Source organism: Eubalaena glacialis, chromosome 5 (genome assembly GCF_028564815.1).
Source record: "Eubalaena glacialis isolate mEubGla1 chromosome 5, mEubGla1.1.hap2.+ XY, whole genome shotgun sequence".
NCBI lineage: Eukaryota > Metazoa > Chordata > Mammalia > Artiodactyla > Balaenidae > Eubalaena > Eubalaena glacialis.
In genome coordinates, this window is record NC_083720.1 from 79,893,895 (window position 1) to 79,901,044 (window position 7,150).

Sequence of the window (7,150 nt, forward strand, 5' to 3'; positions counted from 1 at the left end):
GCTCAGGCTATTCATGCATTTCTAAGGGGATAAGAGAGCACAAAGGTCTACCTACCCTGATCACACTGAGGTGACTGGTGCTAAGTATGGGGATTAGCCACTTGGGAGAGATAAGAAACTCACAGTGACATTAAGTCAGAAAGTACAGCATAGCTCCTTAAAAGCTTCCTACGAACCTGGTACTCATAGGCAATCTGCACACTAGGGCTGTTCATATGTATGGCATTCAACTTCCAGTTCATGACTCCCTCACAGAGCCTATTCAGTATGATGTATTAACTAAGGAGACAGCTCATTCACTGCTCTCCTCATCTCATTTGAAGGCCTTTCTCCAGTATGAACTTTCTGGTGATGAATGAGGTTAGACCTTCAGCTGAAAGCTTTCTTACATTCACTGCGCTCATAGTGTCTGTCTGGACTGTTAGGTTTCTGGTGCTCAGTCAGAGCAGACCTTTGACAGAAAACATTTCCACATTGGCTGCACTGCTGAGGCCTTTCTGTGATGTGAACTTTGTGGCGTTGAGTAAGCTGGGTGCTTTGGCTAAAGAATTCTCCACATTTAGTGCACACGTGGTTTTTCTCCATTGTGAACTCTGGTGCTTAATAAGAGTAGAGCTTTGGCTAAAACGTTTCCCACATTCACTGCACTTACAAGCCTTTGCTCCAGTGTGAACTCACTGATGTGAAACAAGACTAGAGTTTTGGCTAAAATGGTTCCCACATTCACTGCATTCATAAGTCTTTGCTATAATGTGAATTCTCTGATGGACTTTAAGGTGGGAGCTTCGCCTAAAGAACTTTCCACATTCACTACACTCATAAGGCCTTTCCCCAGTGTGAATTCTTCTATGTTTAATGAGACAGGAGATGTACCTAAAGACTTTCCCACATTCACTGCACTCATAGGGCCTCTCTCCAGTGTGGATTCTCTGGTGCTGAACAAGCATGTGTTTACAGCTGAAGGCTCTCCCGCATTCTCCGCATTCATAAGGCCTCTCTCCAGTGTGGACTCTGTGGTGCTGAGCAAGCCTGGACTTCTGGCAGAAGGCTTTCCCACATTCGTGGCACTTATACTGCCTTTGTCCATTGTGAGAAGCCTCCATACACTCGGTGTCCTTTTGTGGAGTGACCTGGTGCTGGAGAAGGCCAGAAGTACCAGGGAAATCCTTCCCAGGCTCCTGGCATGTGAAAGACTTCTTGCATGCACAGACTGTGTGGCTCTTCATAAAGGTCTTACCCACGTCTCTTCTAAAGAGTTTCTCTCCACTGTGCTGGTGAAAGTTCACACCTGCCCCACACAGTTTCTGACCAGGGTTTGTGCCAAGGTCCTCAGCTAGATGCAAACCACCTTCTAAGTACAGGCAGAACCTCTGCCAGGGATAGGACTTCAGGGTGGACAGGTCTGTCTTTGAAGTATTTATTGGTGGCACTTCTACAGAAACTTTCTGCTCAGAAAGTGTCTCCTCATCCTCTGCTCTATGCCAACACCCAGGTGAAAGACACAGGATGGGGTGGAACACACAGAGGAGCTGGGGTCCACAACTCACTCCTCTGGGAACGGTTTTCACCAGGGCCTTGGCTGCTGATGACACGTGTGCTGTGTGGAAAGGTGTGTCCAGGCTCAGGAAAATCTGACTGTCACTGAGTAGCTGTGTTCAAGGACTATTTTAAGGATAGGTGGGGAATTCATGACACGTTAATGTAGGCCAATATTGGAGAGCACATCAGAGTGAGGACGGAGAAGACCACTGAAGAGTGGAAGACAGACAGGTGAAGGATAATCCTGGGTTCGAATTCAAAGTTGAAATGACAGAAGGAGCAAAGTATCAAGAATGGGTAGGAAAGATAGAAATGAGGTACACAGTCACTGTAATTGGCCCTAAAACATTGTGGGGCACAGGACGTGTTCCTGATATGATCTGAACCCAGCCATGATATCACTTCTTCCTCCTGATGCCAATCACCAAGGCAGGTCCCAATTTGGGTCTCTCTAGCTGTGCCTGGAGTCATGTCTACTCTGTCACATACCCAGGGTTCACCTCCCAGCTCCAGTTGGAAAACAACATAGGACTTAAAAGATGGAAGTCTCAGCCTTGGCAACCACAGCACAGCCGACAAGGAAGCAGTAATAGAGATGTGGTCACTGTCTAGCCAATGACACAACAAGTGGCAAAGGTCTCCAGGATCACATCACGGTACAGGAGTCTCTGGGCCTCATCAAGAAGCCTCCATTCCTCCTGGGAAAAAGTACACAGCCACGTCCTCAAAGGTCATACAGCCCAGTGCAGGGTTCATAAGTGGTTCCTGCTGAATGTGGAACCTGAATCGGACCCATCAGCGCGGCCCTCCCAGCGCAGTCTGTGGGCGAAGCAGGGGCCCAGGCCCGGCGGCCCCTGCCCCAGCCCCGAGACAGAGTCAGGCCGGATGGCGCCCACACCGAGCCTCAGACCCCCCTCAGAGCAGCCAGCACAGCGCCCTCCTGGCTCCCTGACCTCACGCCGGCCCAGGGTTGCGAAGCTCACCACCAGTAAACAGACCAGAGTTTACAAAATGTCGCCCACCGTCCACGCTGGAAAACCTGCCCACCTTGCTGATTTTTAATGTAAGTCCTATTTAAACGGACAAAATGGAAAAAAAACTCATATATGTACACTCTGTATGTAATCAAGGAATTTTACACGTAAACAAGTAGTTGATGAAAGTATAGCACATGGTCTCAATGACACTTTGCTACAGAGTGAGCTATAAGGCCCATCATCTCTCAGATTGCATTCCCAATGTGTTAATAGAATAAGGTTCAGTATAACACGGACTTGAAACCCTAATGACCTGGAAATGTGGTTTCAAAAGAATTTTCCTCCATTTAATAGAATAAATTTTGGATTTCCAATGGATCAAATAGCAGATCTCTTTCAATTTTTGTTTCCTTCCCTGGTATCAAGGTCTTTGCGAGTGTGTGCGTGTCTGTGTGTGGTTACTAGGTATATTTCAGGAGGTCCTCTCTAGCCTGCTCATATTTGTATGTTTCTTTCTCTAGAGTGTCCCAAATAAATACTGTCAGGATTAGGGGCCTTCCCCATGGTTATTGTTGTCTTATTGGGATTGAGGTGCCCTAGGTTTAAATTGGCTTGGAATTAACCTCTTGGCGTGTTGATAAGCCATGACCCTCAGTTGAACCCAGAGCCTTTGTTTTTACAAAGTAATTAGTAAAAAACTGTAATTTTACAGTTACCCGTTAGGGTATGGTGTCTTCTAGTTCTTTAATAGGGATAGGGATGAAACATTAGTGTCATGGAGTGCCATAGGTATTTTCTTCTATAACCTTAAATATCAGGGCCTTTTTTGGTGACAGAGGCATGGGCAACAGTGGTAGAAATATGTAAGGCCTCCTAGGATCCCAGTTAGGATATCTGGTTTTGGGAGTATGGACGACTTCTTTCACATGAGTGACTACTTGATGGGCTCATAGGTGGCACAGGGGATCAGTCTATCTACTGAGTTCCACAAAATGAAGAGCAATACCTTATTGAAACAAATAACCATGGTCACAGGATGAGGGTCATTCTCCTGAGTGTATAATAATCATGGCTTATGCTGGAATAAAAACACATGACTCAATACAAGACACAAGGAACCCAAGACACAAGGTACAGGCCGAGACACACAGCCTGGCTCCATTTTAGGGAGGGCCTCAATCCTATATTCCTGCCCCTAAACACCAGTTTTTAAAACTTGCAACTTGGGTTCATAAATCTAAAACAGACACTTGGTAAGACTTTGTAAAAACACGACAGCATAGATCAAAGCCCAATCTTACCAGCAGGCAGCAGCACAGCTCCAAGTGCAGGTTAGCCAGCAGGCAGCCACTCCAAGGGCTTGCTCACCAGCAGGCAGCAGAGCCAGTTTGCAAGTCAAAGAAAGAGACAATCCTACAGATGATGGTGGCTCAGCTCCTAATCATTCTGCTCACAGCACTGTGAAGGGTGGGATCAACCTTTCTTCCCGCAAATTGCTTCAGATGTCAAGACAGATGATGTCACACATGCATCGAGAGTATCTGAAAAGGTTTATTTCACACAAAATAGAGCAGGGCAGGTACACACACTTGTCTGGAGTGCCTTGAGCTATGTGGAGGTAATGGCTTTGGTTTGTATTGTGGTTAAGGGATAGGGCTGAAGGGAACATTCTCACGTGTGCATGAGGGTTTGCATGGTTTGATCTTACCTCTGGGTGCCACAGGAAGGAACACCAGACTTCCTTACACAGGGCAAGAAGGGGTAAAGGAGGGCTGGGTCCTGAAAGCTGTCGGAAGCCAAACATCAAAAATGGAGTCAGACTCTTTAGGACACGAGTTGATCATTTAATGAAACTTTTGATTTGCAATGTTTCCTCAGATTGTCCACCAATGATTTTCTCCTTTTCTTTCTGCTTCTCCAAACTCAAAAAGCATCTGATAAAAGACAATGATATGCTTCTTTCTCAATTTCTGTCCATATTACATATAAGAATTAAATCAGTTTCCCAAATCTTAGTTACAATTACCTGTTCAGTGTTTTTCTTCACCACTCAATTATAAGCACCCAGGAATGGCATTTGGTTTTTGTACCACTGTCATATGGTTGGTATCCAAAAAGTTCCATTAAATGAGTTATGAGTTATGGATATAGCATATTTTAGTTACTCATTACATGGAAAAGTTCCTAAGTGAATTTGACTCGAGAATGAAGAATACTCTCTTAAAAATCAGTAAAGCACAATGCAATAACAAAACGAAACACACAGTTTTGCTCTTTATATCCTATGTTGTCTTCGACAAGGCATTTAATATCTTCGAACCTCATTTTCCTAACCTGCAAAATGAGTAAATACTTTCTCTGAAAACCTGTGAACATTTTTTTCCAAGATTTTGTCTCTGGAGGGAATCCAAATGATAAATTATTGCTTAAATATTAATAGAACTTTGTCATTCCTTCACCTGAATAGTCATCTTCTATTGATAAGTAATGATAACAACCTGAGGGTTTTAAGCTCAAAGGGTGGATGTACAATACATTGTAAGAGGGGAATAGAATGCCACCCCACCTAAAATTGAGTTCCGTCCACTTAAATGAGAGGTCCTCTATGCCCTCTTAAACGGTGCTTTAATATCATCACTTAGGCACGTCAACAAACATCACAATAATTAGGGAGAGTAGAAATCACTATAATGTCAGCGCTTCCTATTATAGAATTGTAACCACTCAATATGGAACTGCCTAAAGCAATTGCTAAATGCAGTACCTCCAACTGTATCTTCTTCGGAGGCCACAGAACCATCTTACTGTAGCCTGCAGGTTTCACACAAGGCCCTTTCCTCAATTAGGATTTAATCACCTTGGAGAGCAGCTGAGAATTTCAATCTTTATTTTTTTCCAAGTTCCCATCAATCTTGTCTATTGAAGTAACTTGATTTTTTTTCTTCCTCTACAAGAATGCTAAATCTTCATGGTGGAGGAAAATGATGGGGGGAAATAAAGTGAAAGAAACTAATTTTTCTGGGATATTTAAATGAAACTCCTAAATAATTGTTGTTTTAAACCACTTCATTATACCTGTACCTTAATACTTTGGGGACAGGAAGGAGTCCCTTTAAGGGCCACATTTCTTATTACTTACTGCAGCAATTTGGACCAAATTTCCCATTAAGGTCTGAAGTCAACACATACTATGGTTAAGAGCTAGGGATTTAGAGACACATGGCTCTGGTTTCAAATCCCAGCTCCACCACTTACGAACCACATAACATATATTTATTTATCATCCTTGAAACTCAGTTTCCTTATACCTAAGAATGGAAAGTAATAGTAGCTACTTCAGATGAAGACTGAAAGTTAAATGCAAGCAATGATCTCAAGTACGTAGAACAGTTCCTGGCACATAATAATATTTTTAAATGGTAGCTATCTTTTTTTTTTGAATTTTATTTTATTTATTTTTTATACAGCAGGTTCTTATTAGTTATCTATTTTATACATATCAGTGTATACATGTCAATCCCAATCTCCCAATTCATCCCACCACCACCCCACCCCCCCGCCACTTTCCCCCCCTTGGTGTCCATACGTTTGTTCTCTACATCTGTGTCTCAGTTTCTGCCCTGCAAACCAGTTCATCTGTACCATTTTTTCTAGGTTCCACATATATGCATTAATATACGATATTTGTTTTTCTCTTTCTGACTTACTTCACTCTGTATGACAGTCTCTAGATCTATCCATGTCCCTACAAATGACCCAATTTCATTCCTTTTTATGGCTGAGTAATATTCCATTGTATATATGTACCACATCTTTATCCATTCGTCTGTCGTTGGGCATTTAGGTTGTTTCCATGACCTGGCTATTGTAAATACTGCTGCAGTGAACATTGGGGTGCATGTGTCTTTTTGAATTATGGGTTTCTGTGGGTATATGCCCAGTGGTGGGATTGCTGGTTCATATGGTAACTCTATTTTTAGTTTCTTAAGGAACCTCCATACTGTTCTCCATAGTGGCTGTATCAATTTACATTCCCACCAGCAGTGCAAGAGGGTTCCCTTTTCTCCACACCCTCTCCAACATTTGTTGTTTATAGATTTTCAGATGATGCCCAATCTAACTGGTGTGAGGTGGTACCTCATTGTAGTTTTGATTTGCATTTCTCTAATAATTAGCGACGTTGAGCAGCTTTTCATGTGCTTCTTGGCCATCTGTATGTCTTCTTTGGAGAAATGTCTATTTAGGTCTTCTGCCCATTTTTGGATTGGGTTGTTTGTTTTTTTAATATTGAGCTGCATGACCTGTTTATATATTTTGGAGATTAATCCTTTGTCTGTTGATTCATTTGCAAATATTTTCTCCCATTCTGAGGGTTGTCTTTTCATCTTGTTTGTAGTTTCCTTTGCTTTGCAAAAGGCTTTAAGTTTCATTAGGTCAGATTTGCTTATTTTTCTTTTTATTTCCATTACTCTAGGAGGTGGATCAAAAAAGATCTTGCTGTGATTTATGTCAAAGAGTGTTCTTCCTATGTTTTCCTCTAAGAGTTTTATAGTGTCCGGTCTTACATTTAGGTCTCTAATCCATTTTGAGTTTATTTTTGTGTATTGTGTTAAGGAGTGTTCTAACTTCATTCT

General features: G+C 42.5%; 1 pseudogene; it reads right to left on the reverse strand.

Moving 5' to 3' along the window:
- Window positions 1-279: 279 nt before the first annotated feature.
- Window positions 280-2,010, reverse strand: LOC133091795 (zinc finger protein 772-like; annotated as a pseudogene).
- Between the last annotated feature and the right edge of the window lie 5,140 nt (window positions 2,011-7,150).